Source organism: Aethalodelphis obliquidens, unplaced genomic scaffold, assembly GCF_003676395.1.
Source record: "Aethalodelphis obliquidens isolate GAN/ISIS:26980383/991018 unplaced genomic scaffold, ASM367639v1 scaffold53, whole genome shotgun sequence".
Taxonomy (NCBI): Eukaryota; Metazoa; Chordata; class Mammalia; order Artiodactyla; family Delphinidae; genus Aethalodelphis; species Aethalodelphis obliquidens.
The window spans coordinates 7,903,463-7,920,016 of NW_020837997.1; the positions used below are offsets into that span (position 1 = coordinate 7,903,463).

At 49.2% G+C, this 16,554-nt stretch overlaps 1 protein-coding gene across 4 annotated transcripts in view; it reads left to right on the top strand.

Annotated features, from left to right (window-relative positions):
* The window catches only part of OLFM2 (olfactomedin 2), a 63,082-nt gene that overhangs the window by 28,450 nt on the left and 18,078 nt on the right, over positions 1–16,554 (top strand). The window contains exon 1 of one of the 4 annotated variants that reach the window (XM_027085253.1): positions 8,609–9,383. The exons of the other annotated variants lie outside the window; for them this stretch is intronic. The gene's annotated coding sequence lies outside the window, so the exon portion shown is untranslated. Of the gene's footprint in view, positions 1–8,608; positions 9,384–16,554 lie in introns of those variants that run through there. 4 annotated transcript variants of the gene reach the window in all.

Consider the following 16,554-nt stretch of genomic DNA (forward strand, 5'->3'; position numbering starts at 1 on the left):
TAAATACAGTGAGAAGCCACTTGACAAGTTGCAGTGGAGAGGGGAGCCATGATCTGATTCACATTGTGTAAAGATCCCTCTAACTTCTGTGACGGGGAATGGATTCCAGGGAGTGAGCGTGGAAGCAGGGAGATCAAGGAGGAGGTGACTGCAATGGTCCAAGCAAAAGCCAGTGGTGGCTGGGCCGGGATTGAAGCATCCAGAATGGTGAACAGTGGGCAGACTTGGCACATGTCTTAAAGTAGAGCCATCAGGACTTGCTGATGGATCAGATGTTAGGGGTAAGAGAAAGTGAGGAACCGAGAAATGGGGTGATGTTTACAGAGAACCAGAGACCTAGGAAGCATTTCTAAAAGACCCCGGGGGGACCAGAGCAGACCAGATACCAGCTGGGTCACTCTGCCTCCTAATAACCAGGAAGATATAATGGCCTGAATCCCCTTCTAAGATCCATGGAAGGCCATTTATTCCCCAAGATTCCCCCACCCCCTGGAGGGCCTATAGTCTCTTGGTCATCCCTGCCTCTGACTTCCTGCTTCTGTGCAATTATTATTCTTCACTTGGTGTCTTGTGTCTTTTGGTCTCTGCTCTGACCTTTACCTGGACTGAGAGCTCAGTCCTTGAGGTCATGGAGAACCTCAAATGCCAGGGCAAGTCACCTAAACTTAATCCCGAAAGCATTGGGGCCATTTATGCAATCATTAATTTATTCAACAAGTACTTTTGAGGACCTACTGTGTGCCCTTGCTGGGAGATAAGATGATGAGCCAAGCAGTGCATGGAGCCTCCTTTGAAACAGGGAGACAGGTAACGATCAGATATTCACAGAGAAATATAAATTGCAACTGTGATAACAGCTTGAGGAAAAGATTCTTGGTGTTATAGGAGATTCTAATAAGGGGATTTGATCTAATCTGGAAGGTCAGAGGAAGTAAGAGCTGAGATCTGAAGCAGAGAACAAAGGGTATTCCAGGCAGAGAGAATTGCTCATGCAAAGGCTCTGAGGTGAGGGAAAGTGTAGGCAGTATAACAGAGCAAAGAAGGCTTTGGAGGGGAAAGACAGTGTAGGATGAAAGCAGAGAGGTAAATAAAGGGCAGACCTGCAGGGCCTTATGACTTTGTTAAGGAGTTTTATCTGTATCCTAAGAATAAAAGGTGTCTACCAATGAGGTTTTGGTTGGGAGGATGATATCATCAGATGTGCCTTATAAAATTTCCCTACCCTCCTACACTGCTGCTGGGAATGTAAGTTGGTGCAGCCACTATGGAAAACAGTATGGAGGTTCCTCAAAAAAACTAAAGATAGGGCTTCCCTGGTGGCACAGTGGCTGAGAGTCCGCCTGCTGATGCAGGGGACACGGGTTCGCGCCCCGGTCCGGGAGGATCCCACATGCCGCGGAGCGGCTGGGCCCGTGAGCCATGGCCGCTGAGCCTGTGCGTCCGGAGCCTGTGCTCCACAACAGGAGAGGCCACAACAGTGAGAGGCCCGCGTACCGCAAAAAAAAAAACAAACTAAAGATATTATGGTTTTCTCAGGGTACCTAGAGTCTGTCATACAGAGTGAAGTAAGTCAGAAAGAGAGAGACAAATACCGTATGCTAACACATATATATGGAATTTAAGGGAAAAAAATGTCATGAAGAACCTAGGGGTAAGACAGGAATAAAGACACAGACCTACTAGAGAATGGGCTTGAGGATATGGGGAGGGGGAAGGGTGAGCTGTGACAGGGCGAGAGAGAGTCATGGACATATACACACTACCAAACGTAAGGTAAGATAGCTAGTGGGAAGCAGCCGCATAGCACAGGGAGATCAGCTCGGTGTTTTGTGACCGCCTGGAGGGGTGGGATAGGGAGGGTGGGAGGGAGGGAGACACAAGAGGGAAGAGATATGGGAACATATGTATGTATATAACTGATTCATTTTGTTGTAAAGTAGAAACTAACACACCATTGTAAAGCAACTATACTCCAATAAAGATGTTAAAAAAAAACAAAACTAAACTAAAGATAGAGTTTCCATATGATCCAACAATCACACTCCTAAGACATATATCTGGATATATTTGTCTGGACAAAACTATACTTCAAAAAGATAATACACCCGTATGTTCATAGCAGCACTGTTTACAATAGCCAAGACATGAAAACAACCTAAATGTCCATCAACAGATGAATGGATAAAGAAGATGTGGTATATGTATACAATTGAATACTTCTCAGCCATAAAAAAGGATGAAATAATGCCACTTGCATCAACATGGATGGACCCAAAGATTATCATACTAAGTGAAGTAAGTCCAACAGAGAAGGACAAATATCATATGATATCACTTACATGTGGAATCTAAAATATGACACAAATGAACTTATCTATGAAACAGAAACAGCCTCACAGATACAGAGAACAGACTTGTGGTTGCCAAGGAGGAGGGGGTTGGGGAGGGATGGATTGGGAGTTGGGGCTTAGCAGATGCAAACTTATGTATAGAATGGATAAACAACAGTGTCCTACTGTATAGCACAGGGAACAATATTCAATATCCTGTAATAAACCATAATGGAAAGAAATACGAGAAAAAAAAGTTCCCTGAGGCTCCCATGTGTGCAGTGGACTGGTAAGAGGAAGCGTAGGGCAAGGTAGACCAGATAGACTTTCTGAATTGTGAGGGTGGCTTGGACCATTGAGTGGTGATAGAGAGTGGAGAACCCTGCCTGAGTTGTAAAAATATCTAGGAGTTAAAGTCAACCAGACTTAGTGAGGGAGTGGAAATGGGGGTGGGGATAATGCCTGGGTATCTGAACCACTGGCCTGGGGGGATGGAGAAGGTGACATAGGGAGTATTGAATGAGAACTGGGCTCAAGAGAGAAGATCTTGCATTTCATTTTGAGAATGTTGAAACTGAGGTGCTTTTGAGCTGTCCAAAGGTGTTGGGAGGAGGGGATCAAGGAGTCAGATGTATATATGGATTTGGAGGACGTTATATGGACGTTATATAAGGACGTTAATGCATACAAGTGATGATATAAGATTTGGTTAGAGGAAGCATCCTTAGAGAAAGATTGACGTAAAGAGAGAGCCTAAGGCTGAGTCTAGAGCAGTGGTTCTCAACCCAGAGATGATTTTGCACCCAGGGAGATATTTGGCAATGTCTGGAGACATTTTGTTGTCACAACTGAGAGGGGATACTAGCGGTGTCTAGTGGGTAGAAGCCAGAAACGCTGCTCAACATCCTACAATGCACAGAATTGTTATCTGGCCAAAATGTCCATCGTGCTTAGGTTGAGTTACCCTGGTCTAGAGTAACATTTAATGGCCAGGTAGAGGAAGATGAGTCTGCAAAACAGATGCACTGGGGTAGGAAGGAAGCATGCAAACATATGTGATGGCAGCCAAGAGAAGGAAATATATCAAGAAAGAGAGAAGAGTCAACAGAGTTGAACCCTGCTGAGAGGTCAAGAGAGATGGTGGGCTGAAAAGCATCCACTGGGTTTAGAAACGTAGAAGCCATGGGTGGACTTTGCAAGAACTATGTTGGTCGTATGATGGGGTCAGAAACTAGATAGGAGCAGTGGAGGTGCGAGTTCAGGAAGTGAGGAAATGGAGGCAGTTAGTGTAGGCAACTAAGAAGAGGAGCAGTAGACAGATGGAAGGAGGAGTCAAGTAAGGCGTTTTGTTTTTTCATAGGAGAGACTTGAGTTTATTTAAAATCCAATGAGAGGGCTTCCCTGGTGGCGCATTGGTTAAGAATCCGCCCGTCAATGCAGGGGACACAGGTTCAAGCCCTGGTCCGGGAAGATCCCACATGCCGTGGAGCAACTAAGCCCGTGCGCCATAACTACTGAGCCTGCACTCTAGAGCCCGCGAGCCACAACTAATGAGCCCACGTGCCACAACTACTGAACCCACGTGCCACAACTACTGAGATCACGTGCCATAATTACTGAAGCCTGAGCACCTAGAGCCCGTGTTTAGCAACAAGAGAAGCCACCGCAATGAGAAGCCTGCGCACCACAACGAAGAGTAGGCCCTGCCCGCCGCAACTAGAGAAAGCCCGTGTGCGGCAACAAGGACCCAACACAGCCAAAAATAAATAAATAAAATAAAATAAAATGCCTTGGGAAAAAAAGAGAAAGTTCGCTTGAGAGGGAGAGATTAAATATGTAAGATAAAGACAAGTAATATGATAGATAGCTAAGTATAGACAAGAGACAGATAAATGCAATACATTGTATAAGAAGGCAGAAGAGGACCAAGGCGAGAAAAGCTGCGTGATCCTTACACGATGAAGGGCAGCTCCTCCACTGTAACAGGAGGGAGGGGCTGGGATGGGGCAAAGGTTTGTAAATTATGTCAGGGGAGAAGAGGGGGTTCCATTTTATGGCTCTTATTTTCCCTGGGAGGTCAGGGAACGTTGGAGGGGAACGGAGAATGTTTTGAGCCTTCCAATGTAGCTGGAATTGCCCGTGATGGTGTGCAGGCCTTCCCCATGGTACACACCCATGAAGAAAGCCCTCTGCCACGTCTCTTACTGAACTTCTGTGCTGAGGTTTGGCATATGAGCCTAGAGAGAGATAAGATGGGGAGTGGGGTGTCCAACTCCAATATTTATGAGGTAAGACTCGTGATGGTTTCTCGTAAAGTCCCCAACTCTTGAAGATTAATGCTGTTTGTAATAACTTATCAAGAAAGCCTTGTAATAATCCTTGAAAGACCCGTAAAATCCACTCTAGTGAATTTTAGATAATGGCATTGGAAAAATAAAATCCCCCTACCCTTGTTAATCCTGGAACACACCAATCATTTGCAGTGGACATTCATTCAAGAGGCCTGAGCACTTGCGGGGGAAGTGATCCATGAGTGGGGAGACGCCCAGGAAGAGGAAACTTCAGCTGTTGATTTCCCACCTATTGTTGAAAGCTGAGCTGGGGCAAGGTGGGCTCAGATACTAAGATAGATCTGGGGGAAGCTGGGTTCTGAGATAGATCAGGCTCAGCTCAGGTCCTGAGACTGGAGATTATTTCAAGTCCTGGGGCAGAGCAGAGATACACCCCTGAGGTCTTAAGATACTCCGTGGTTGACCCTGAGACAGGAGCCGAGGAATGAATCCAAGTCCTGGGTGAGTCAGGGCTACAATATGAGTTTGAGAGAGACAAGGCCAAAACCTGGTCCTGGGATAGACAAGAGTTGAACCTGAGTCCTGAGATGGTCCAGTGCTGAACCCATATCCTTAGAGAGACCAGAGCAGAGCTTACGAAGATACAGACAGAAAATGGGCTTCTCTTGGGAAAGCTGGAGAGAGCAGGCTTGCCCTCGGGGGATCTCCCAACCTGTTGAGCCACTTTGCTCTAACTGGTGAGTACCTCTTTGATTAATGTCCATTGTAAATGACACGGCATATCCCAGGACTAATGAGGGGGAGTGAATTTTATTTGCCGATGCCAGGTCATCCTAGGACCCAAGTCGGAGCCAGCTCAGGCCCATAGGCCTAGAAACACGTTCAGCAGAGCTGACAGCTTGGGAATGCCCAGGGTAGCCCAGCCTCCCCTCCCTCCCTGTTTTTTGTTTGTTTGTTTTCGTTTTTGCTTTTTTTGTTGTTTGTTTTTGTTTTTCGGGGTTTTTTGGTCGTGCCGCACATCTTGCAGGATCTTAGTTCCCTGACCAGGGATCAAACCTGGGCCCCGGTAGTGAAACCACTGGAGTCGTAACCACTGAACTGCCAGGGAATTCCCCTCCTTCCGTATTGACTGTGACCACTCTGATGGAGACTACAGTGACGCTTACACTTCACACAGGCTCATCACACACAGGGGCTCATGCATTCACACTGCAACAGATACACACACACAGCACACAAACCCATGCATGTGCCTCAAACACACAGCAACACGCTTCGCAAAAATACGCACATTGATACAGCTGCCATATACAAATCCTCACACACACACACACACACACACACACACACACAGAAGCACAGACCGCATCACAAATACACTACCAGCCAGCCAAGGCAGTGCATTCAGACATAGCCTCCCACACCGTAGTCATAACACTTTCATATGTACAACAGTGGCACTACTCTTGGGGACGTGGTGTTCTCTGAGAACAGTGCCCCCAGGAGTTGTGCATGCAGTCCCTCGCCATTCACATTCACATTTTCTTACCCACCTGCAGAGTCTTGCACAGACTTACTCAGTCCCTGTTTTATACACTGATGTGTGCAGTTGCATACAGTTGCTGATGCTTTCACGCTTAAGCCTGTACATGGCTACAGACTCACGTGTGTTCTTGGCCACACGGACACAGACGTGCCACTCGTCCATCTCATGCACTCTCAGGCTCTGTGCTAGTCAGCGTAGGCGAGGCTGTGCTGCGTAACACACAGTCCCCAAGTCTCAGGGGATTAGCATGACCCAATGAGCGATTGCTCATGCTACATGAGGGCTGTCGGGGGTCTCTGCCTTGTGTGGCCACCTGCTGGAGGCTTCTCATCAACACACAGTTCCGCAATTCCTGAGGCAAGAACGTGGCAGATCACACGCTGGATGTTAGAGCTCTTAGCCGGAGGTCACTTCCATTCACATGGCGTTGGCTAAAGGAAGTCCCAGGGCCACATTGGAGAAGTACAGTCCTATCATGTACCCAAGAGAGAACTGGAAATTGTGTGAACAGTTCTATCAGCTGCCACAGTCTCTTACACATTCGAAGAGTTAGACATTCACAGAGGCAGGCCCATACGTGCACATTTTATTTTTCCCATATGGACTAGTCTTTGGCACCTGTTCTCCTCCATGGGACGAGGCAGCAGACCACACGTGCCCTGCCCATAGTTTGCCTCCAGAGCTCCATTGTTTCATGGCACATCTGAGGGATCTTCTGCTCCCTCCTGAGCTGCGGAGTCTCAGGGTAACAAGTTTCCAAGCCCGTGCTGTAGTCAGAGCTGAGAAAACAGCATACATACCTTCTCTTCCCCCTGCGGAAGAAGAATCATAGGCATTGGGGGATCTCCGTATTGGCCGAGAACCTTCCCCATCTTGCCAACTGCAGCTTGGAAAAGGAACCCAGAGGGGAGAAGGCGATTCCAGAGAGACCCCAGTCCTCTCCATCCACGTGTCCTCCCATCGCCACCAGGACCCTCTCCTTCCCCTCTCACGGCCCGCCCCACTCCTCCTCTGACTACTTAAATATTCCAAGGCAGGAAACTCATGAATATTTATAAGGGCCTGACAGTGAGGGAGATTAAAAAAAAAAATTGGGAATCTATGAACCAGGATCCGTCTATAAATAATCAGGCCCGTGCCTGACGGGCTCTTCCCTCACCCACCACATTCCTTCGACTTCAGGTCCAGCCCCATCCAAGCCTCCCAGAGCTACCCCTTCTCACTCCCCCCCCCCCCCCCCCCCCCCACCACACACACACAGCTTGGCTGTGGATACGTGAATCCGCATCATCTAGTGCACTGTCACACACACACACACACACACACACACACACACACACACACACACATTCCCACACAGCTGAGCACACAGACACACATTCGCACCTGCCTGGGATCTAGCCCATTGCCTCCTTTCCACACAGAGACACGCACTTGCAAAATCGGCCTGAACATGTCCAGGCGGCCTCTTCCTGTGTCCACGTTCAGACAGATACAGGCATTTAGGCTCAGACCCGCACACACAGCACAAAGTCGCACACAATCACACACCCCCAAAGAGATGCCTGTGGACCACTCCCTTAACCACAAGCCAAGCATGGCGTCTCCCCTCAGTGGGCCTCGGTGTCCTTATCTGTGTAGGGGGACACTCAGAGTCCCTGCCTCATAGGGAGTTGTGAGAAATTTTTTAAATTAAATTAATTAATTTATTTTTGGCTGCGTTGGGTCTTTGTTGCTGCACGCAGGCTTTCTCTAGTTGCGTCTAGCTGGGGCTACCCATCGTTGAGGTGCGCGGGATTCTCATTGCGGTGGCTCCTCTCATTGCAGAGCACAGGCTCTAGGCACTGGGCTTCAGTAGTTGTGGTGCATGGGCTCAGTAATTGTAGCACACGGGCTTAGTTGCTCCGCAGCATGTGGGATCTTCCCAGACCAGGGATCAAACCCGTGTCTCCTGCATTGGCAGGTGGATTCTTAACCACTGCGCCACCAGGGAAGTCCCGGGAGTTGTGAGAATTTTTTAAAGTAAAAAATGGATACCTGTTGTGGTCAAGGTACTATTCTAGGTACTGGTGAAACAGCAGTGAATAAAAACAGATGAAGATCCCTGCCTGACATTCTGGAGGGGAACAAAACATTAATGCATAAATGATGTAGTGTGTTGGAAGCTGATAAAGAAAAGAAGGCAACGGGTGGTGCTGAGACATTCGTAGTTCTGACTGGAGCAGAAGGGGCGTCAAGGAGGCCTTTTGAAACAATGACATTAAATAAAGGAGTTGGAAGGACATTCCAGGCAAGGGGAATAACGGATGCAAAACCTCATATAGAAGCGTGCTCGGGGTGTTGTAGGAACAGAGAGGAGGCCTGTGTGGCTGGAGCAGTGAGTGAGGGGGAGCATGGAGGAGGCGAGGGCAGGGATGGGACAGGGACCGACTGTGCAGAGCCTTGTGGGCTGCAGGAGGACTTTGGCTTTTACAAGTGAGGTGGGAGTCATAGAGGCTTCTGAGCAGAGGAAGAATATGATCTGACTTGTGCTCACAGGCGCCCTCTGGCTGCTGCAGGGGGAACATACTGTGGGCGGCGAGGGTGGGATCCAGGGTACCAGGGCAGAGACGACTGCACCAGGAAGATGCCCATCCAGAGCGGGAAAAGTGCATAGATTCCGACTGTAAAGAGGTAAGACAAAGAGACAGTTAAAGCTGTCTCCAAATGAATGCATTTAAAGGATTCATTCTTTATTTCCAGAAATGTTTATTGAGCACCTACTGGGTGCCAGGCACCATTCTGGCTTGAGGACACAGCAATGAGCAAAGCAGTAAACATCCTTTGGGTGCTGCCCTTGGAATGTTGACAGCATCGCGGGGCAGACAGAGGAAGCAAGATAAATTTTAATGTAGGGTCAAGGGGCAGTACATTTTATGCAATAAAACGCAGCAGAGGGGCGAGCCTTGGGGAGTGATAGGGGCTGCACATTGTAGGTTGGGTGGACTGGGCAGAACTGGGGATACATTTTGACGCGAGAGCTGTTATCAGGATTGGTTGATAGATGGCGTATGTAGGTGGAAATGACAGAACCTGGTGCCTGGGTGTGAAGATGAGCTTTGAAGGGACACCCACATAAATACCCTCTTCTGTTGAATGTTCATTGTTTTCCCCCATCTTAGGTTGGGTTCCTGAGAAGCAGAACCCAAGACAGGGATTTGGAGCACATGACTAATTGTGAGTGGAGGGTAAGGGAAGTGGGACCAGGGAAGGGGACTCGGGTACATTCCAGGCTTGGCCTGATCCACAGGGATGGGGGGAGCTCTGGAACGTAAATTGTACCGCAGAAGGATGGGCTTTTGGACCCCTGCGTCAATCAATCATTGGCTGCTCCTGGGGGTGGGGGATGCCTCCGAGGCATCTCCAGTGTGTGGTAGCTCCCCAGAGCCAAGGGCAGGTCTCCAGAAAAGGTCACCAGTGCTAGCTGTGAGCCCCCACTCTCAGCAGCTGTGGGGTGTGTGTGCCCCATTATAAGAAGATTTAGGCAGAGCCCCAAGAGCATTGCCTACACCCCCAGGCTCCAACAAAGAGGGTCATGGGAGCACCAGGCATTTATGCCAATCACAGCGCAGATGTCTGACACCAGAACCTGTTCTCAGCTCTCTCAGGATGAAAATCAGGCCAACTTGGCACTGGGGCTCCCCTCACACAGCTGAGATCCTTTCCGGATTCATTAACTGCTCGAGACTCAGCTCTCTACTGCCCAGACTTGCCTGGGAATTGCAGAAGGGAGCTGTGAGGAAGAGATGCAGCCCTGAAACAGACCCGAGTAGCTCATTTCATTCTCCCATGGTCCTGTAGGAAGGCACTGCCGTCATGCCCATTTTGCAGATGTGGAAATGGATGCACAGAGAAGTTAAATCACTTGCCAAGGTCACACAGCTAGAAACCAGAGGAGCCAGGATTTGAACTCAAGTCGTTAGGATCTGGGGTCTATGTGCTTCTGAGCTACATTCAACTGCCTTAGACCCCATGCCCCCTTCAAAACCCAAAGCCCCTGTATCCACCCTGAGAGGAGCGGGAAGAAGGGAGGAAACCCTGAGAGAATAGAACAGAGAATATGTGAAGGGTGGGGGAGAAAGAGGTCACCTGGAGAACTTGGAGTGGGCAGGAGGCACTCATTCATTCATTCATTTGTTCGTTCATTCATTTACTCCTTCATGTCCTGGTGATGCCTGCCTACTCTGTCCAGCATGTGCTGGTGTTGGGACCTCAGCGGGAACGAGCACCCAACTCCACCCTTTTGGAGCTCAAGGTCTGATAGGGCGCGCAGACACTCATCCAGGCAAGAAAATGTATCAGATATAAGAACCTTGTAAGAGGGAAGGGGTAGGGATTTTGGAGACATACACAAAGGGGATTCTGACCTGTCTGCGGGGATGGGGGAGGCTTTTCAGAGGCGGTAATGTTTACTCTGAACCCTGAAGGATGCAGAGAGTTTGGACAGCCCTGGGGTAGTTGGCAGGAGGATGGCAGAGTAGAAACACCAGCATCTCTACAGCGCCACGGAACTGGGTTTGTAATTCTAGCTCTACTATTTAATATACAGAGCAAGCAGCACCACGTCAGGGTTTAAAAAATATTGTACAAATATTTATTGAACACCTACTATGTGCCAAGTGCTGTTCTAGGCATTGGGAACATGGTAGTGACCAAGATATAAGGTCCTTGTATTTGTACACTTCTCATACACTACCCCAGCTAACAAATGTATATAGTATGATTTCTTCCACGACAAGTAGCAGGCAGGGAGATGGGGACTGAGAAGATCTTCTTTAAAGAGGTAATCAGGGGAGGCTTCTTGAGGAGGTGACTTTTAAACTTAGGTGACTTTTTCTTTTCGTTCTTTCTTTCTTCTTCTTCTTCTTTTTTTTTTTTTTTTTTTGGCCATGCTGCATGGCTTTCGGGATCCTAGTTCCCCGACCAGGGATCGAACCCAGGCCCCTGCAGTGAAAACGCCAAGTCCTAACCACTGGACCACCAGGGAATTCTCATAAACTTAGGTGACTCTTAACTATGGATAAGAAGGATCCAGCATTATCACTGTTCCTTCAAAGACTTATTATTGTGAGGCATGAAATGGGACGGTTGACTGAAACAGATCCTCCCTAAGTGTGTAGCTTCGTAGTTAAGACAACTTTAGAGAGAGGCAGGCTGGGCCCTGAGTCCTGTGGGCTGGTCATTTACATGGTGTCCCTCAGATTCATTCCTTGCCCTCCCCTTGTTTTTGGTATCAGAGGGGGGTTGACCCCTGAAAACTACATTTCCCAGGTTCCCTTGCTCACTGGCTTCCTGTTAGACTTGGCCAATGGGCAGCCATGACGGGAGTTGGAGGCGGGAGGAAGAGAGAAGTCAGGGGATTTCTACCCCTGTTTATTTGCTGCAGGCAGTGGCCTTGTTGTCCCCTCCTTGGGTCCAGCTCCACTAACCCCCTTTGCCCTGCCACCCTGCAGCAGTTTCTTCTTCTTCTTCTTCTTTTTTTTTTTTTTTGGTCACGACGCGTGGCATATGGGATCTTAGTTCCCGACGAGGGATGGAACCCGTGCCCCCTGCAGTGGAAGCACAGAGTCTTAAGCGCTGGACCGCCAGGGAAGCTCCCAACACTGCAGCTTCTTACAGTTGCTATTCTTTTGATCACTTCACCTTCCGCACCTACCCCATCCAGCCCTTCTGGCTCCTTGGCACCACACTCCCCATATTAAATTCCCTCCATGGAACCATCTAGCATAGCTTCTGTCCCTCAACAGACTGATGGCATGGTAGGCTCTGCCCCCTGCCTTTCCTCCCTGACCTTCAGCTTAGGACGCCCCCTACATCCCACAACTGTCGGGAGGTGAATGGAGGTGATCCTATCAGGAGCTGAGCCTCCACAGTTCTTACGACGTATGGTTTGAAGCTCTATGTGCTCAGGCACTCATTTACCTCCACCACAACCCTAAGAGGTGGGTGCTGCTGTTAGCCCTGTTGTTTTGTTTGTTTGTTTTGTCTTCGTTGCTGCGCACGGGCTTTCTCTGGTTGTGGCAAGTGGGTGCTACTCTTCGTTGTGGTGCGAGGGCTTCTCATTGTGGTGGCTTCTCTTGTCGCAGAGCACGGTCTCTAGGTGTGCGGGCTTCAGTAGTTGTGGCTCACAGGCTCAGTAGATGTGACGTGCGGGCTCTAGAGCGCAGGCTCAGTAGTTGTGGCACACGGGCTTAGTTGCTCCGCGGCATGTGGGATCTTCCCGGACCAGGGATCGAACCCGTGTCCCCTGCATAGCATTGGCAGGCGGATTCTTATCCACTGTGCCACCAGGGGAGTCCCGGCCCTGTTTTATATACAGGAAACCGAGGCACAGTGAGGTTCAAGGCCCTTGCCCAAGGTCACATGGCTGGGAGGTGGCACTAGGAAGTCCCTCACGCACGCACATGCCTGCATGGGACCTGGCACACGGACGGCACTCGGCAAGGCTGGTGATAATGATCATCATTACATGTAGAGCTGGTCTCTGCTGAGTGCCAAGACTGGAGGTGATGCTGAAACTCCACCTTGGACCAGTGCAGGAGCCGGCAGTCACAATGCATGCTGACTGAAGGTCCTTCTGGGATCCATGACCTGGTAGAACAATCCTCGGGCTCCTGCTGGCTCCTGTCCCAGCCCTGGTGGAGAGAGGGCAAAGGGCCTCTCTACAGCAGCTTTGGCTGGGAGCAGCTGCTCTGTGCTTAGCCAGGATCGATTTCCCTTCAAGCGGGCCATTCACACTAACAAAGGGCTCCGGTGACCCAGGTGGCCATCACTGCCTCCTGCCCTCCGAGCGGAGGATGTGCCTCGCGGCCGGAGCTGTTTTCTTTGAGATCCATTTCTTTGAAAGCTCTGGCAAACTTCAAAGGACGGGCCGAGTCAGACCCACAATGTGCTCACCTGAACCTTGCTGGTGGATTTCTCTGCCTCTCTGTCTTGCTCTAACCAGCCCACCCTCAATGATCTTCCTGACCAGGTCTTTTATCTGCTCACACGTGGTTATGGGCTGAACGATGTCCCCCCACACCCCACCCCACAAATTCATAAGTTGAAGTCCGCACCCTCAGGACCTCAGAATATGACTGTACAGTTAAGTTCCCTCTATACAAATGAGTTCTGTTCTGAGATCATGTTCGTAAGTCCAACAAAGTTAGCCTAGGTACCCAACTAACACAATCGGCTATATAGTACTGTACTGTAATAGGTGTATAATACTTTTCACACAAATAACACATAAAAAACAAACAAACACGAAAAATAAAGAAAACATTTTTAATCGTATAGTACAGTACCTTGAAAAGTACAGTACAGTACCAGCTACATCACCACTGCTTTTACACTTGCTTCCGGTCATCCTGGGCTTGACATCCTGGGGAGATGCCCAGAGGAGCCACCAGTGTCAGGAGAGGAACGTTGCCACCGTGAAACCATTGCTTGGCAGGAAGGGAACCAGGGGATTCAATACGCCAGACTCTTTCCTCTGTCCGCCCCCCACCCCAGTCTCCTGTGGTCACACTCACTGGCCAGACGTTGCTGGAAGCTGGAGGGCGGGGGCTTCTGGGAGGTGGAGGCTGCAGGGGTCAGCCTCCCGGAGCACAGAGCCGATGGAGAAGTGGGGAGAGAGGACCTGGAGGGGCAAACAAAATATCCAGCTCATCTCCTGGCCTCCCGATTTGAGCTTCAAATTCTGCACCATCTTCTCCCTACTGGAGTAGAATCTTGGCGAGAACAGGGATCTTTGCCTGTCTTGTTTGCTGCTGTGTCTCCAGTACCCGGCACAGAGTAGGTGCTCAATCAGTATTTGTGGGATGCCTTTGCCCATGCTGTTCCCTTTGCCTGGAACCCGTGTAACCAGGCTCCGTAGCCATCCTCTGCTCTTACTTGTGCTGGCTCCATCACGGCTTTGTCGCGCTGTTTTATAATCGCCTCTTTGTCTCTCAAATATCTTAGCTCCCTTAATCCTCAAAACACCAGCATTGTCATCACTCTTCTCCGCTTTGAGGAAATTGAGGCGCAGAGAGAGTAACTCGCCCAAGGTAACCCAGAGCCAGGATTTAAATGCAGACTGTCTGAGCCCCAGATACTGGGCTGCCTTTTTGGTTTCCCTGTCAGCAACTATTTGCCTTTTTTTTTTTTTTTTTTTTTGGCTGCGCTGCACAGCTTGCGGGATCTTAGTTTCCCGACCAGGGATTGAACCCTGATCCTGGCAGTGAAAGCACTGAGTTCTAATCACTGGGCCACCAGGGAATTCCCTCTGTTTGCTTATTTTCATGCCATAATCAATTTTATTGCACTCACGTGTATATTACATTGCCGATGTTAAGCTATTCGAATACACTAACAACAACCTCAATGACATCACTGCTATTCTTAGCTCCATATCACTAGTGGGGAAACGGAGGCCCAGGGTGGCTAAGTCACTCGCCCAAGGTCACACAGCAGAGCTGAGATTGGAACCCAGGCGACCTGGCTCCAGATTCGGTGCCCTCAATGACCATGCTCTGTTGCCTCACCTTGGCTGGGGGAATTGAATGCCTGTCTTTGAAATCCTGAATGTGAGTCCAAGGTGTAGCCAAACGATAAAAGGTTTGGACCCCAAATTAACTTGCCACCCCCAGTGGCGCACACAGAGCCCACGGAAGTCAGTTTTCAGGCAGTGCTTATGCCTGGCTGTCTCTGTGAGTTATTAGCCAGCAGATCGGGCTCCTGTCACCTCCTGGTCACACTGTCCAGCCTTCAAGGCCTCCCTCCCTCCCTCCCCCACGTGGGAGCCTCATAGCAAACACCTTCATTTTGTGCAGGGGCTTCCCTGGCACCCGGCGTGAGATTCCTGAGCCAGCCAAAGAAGGTCAGCTTCCACCATGACGACCTTTTCCGTGCACCGATGGATTGATTTCAGAAATCCAACTCCAGCCAATGGGCCCATCCCCTACCGCAGGCACTGATGGCTGCAAATTTATGCCCAAGCCAGAAATTGAATTCCTATAGGTCAAGAGAATTGTCAGAAAACCTCATCCAGGCTCATTTTTACTTCTGACAAACGTCAGGAGAGAGATTAAACCTGGGCCGGTGTCTTCCAGCAGCAGGGACTGTGGTGGCGGGGAAATGACCTTGACGTGGGTATTTTTCTTACATTCCCTGGCTTCACCTTGGCCTCCCAGCGCTGAGAAATAAAAAGCAACCGGACCCACAGGCCTGTGTGGTTAAAGGGAATTCCCATTTCTGACCAACTAATGTTCAAAAGGGGCAAGCTCTGTGTACCCAAAGGCAAGTCTCTTGGTCCCTGTGGCAAATATTGAGCCATTCAGAGGGATGGGAATCACGTGACAGCCAGGCCACTTCCTGCACCAGGTCCTGAGGCCGATTCAGTCTCGGCAACTTTACAAGGTTCTAATTAATCTTCCCTGTGCTATGACAAAGAGGACATAAAAATGTGGATAATGGGATGGGACTACCCTGGTGGTCCAGTGGTTAAGACTCCGCATTTCCACTGAAGGCGTTGCAGGTTCGATCCCAGGTCAGAGAACTAAGATCCCACATGTCGCACAGCGAGACCAAAAGATTTCGTTTTAAATGTGGATAATTCCGTAGCCCCTCACCCCGACTCTGCCGCCTGCCCCAAGGCCGGGAAGGAAGAAACAGAAATCAAATGATAGCTCTGGGAAGGAAGAATCCCCGTCTTGCTAGAAAAAAATCTCTCTCACTTGCCTTGAAAAATGAGACGTCTGATGCAAATGTAGCTGCTTCCCTTTGGTACAAAAGCCCCTAAATATTAAAGAAATGAATCCTTGATGTCTACAAAGAGAGGATCAAAAACGAGACTTTCTGAAAGGAGAAGAGCTTTTATTTCGCTGTGAACCTTTCTAGATGTGGCCTCTGGCAGGGATGCCTGCAGAACATGGAGTGCAGGAGGATGAAGAAATAAATGACTGCCGTTCCTGTATTCATTCATTCATTCATTCAGGAAGTGTCTGTGAAGCAGCTACTGCATGCCAGGTATTGGGCTGTGAGCCAGGGAAACCTCAGGGAGAAATTAGGACCTGCTTCCCGCCCTTCAAAGCTGGTGGGGCATTCTACAAAGTCTCTGACCTGTCGTCCTCAAAACTGCCAAGGTCATGAAAAGCAAGGAAAGATGAAGAAACTATTACAGACCAGAGGAGATTAAGGAGATGTGACAACTAAATGCAATGTGCAATCCTAGGTGGGATTCTGGACCAGAAAAGACATGAGTGGAAAAACTGGAGGAATCTCAATAAAGTCTGGAGTTTAGTAAGAGTGATGAACCAATGCTGGTTTCTTAGTTGTGACAAATATGCCATGGATATATAAGATGTTAACAACAAGGGAAATC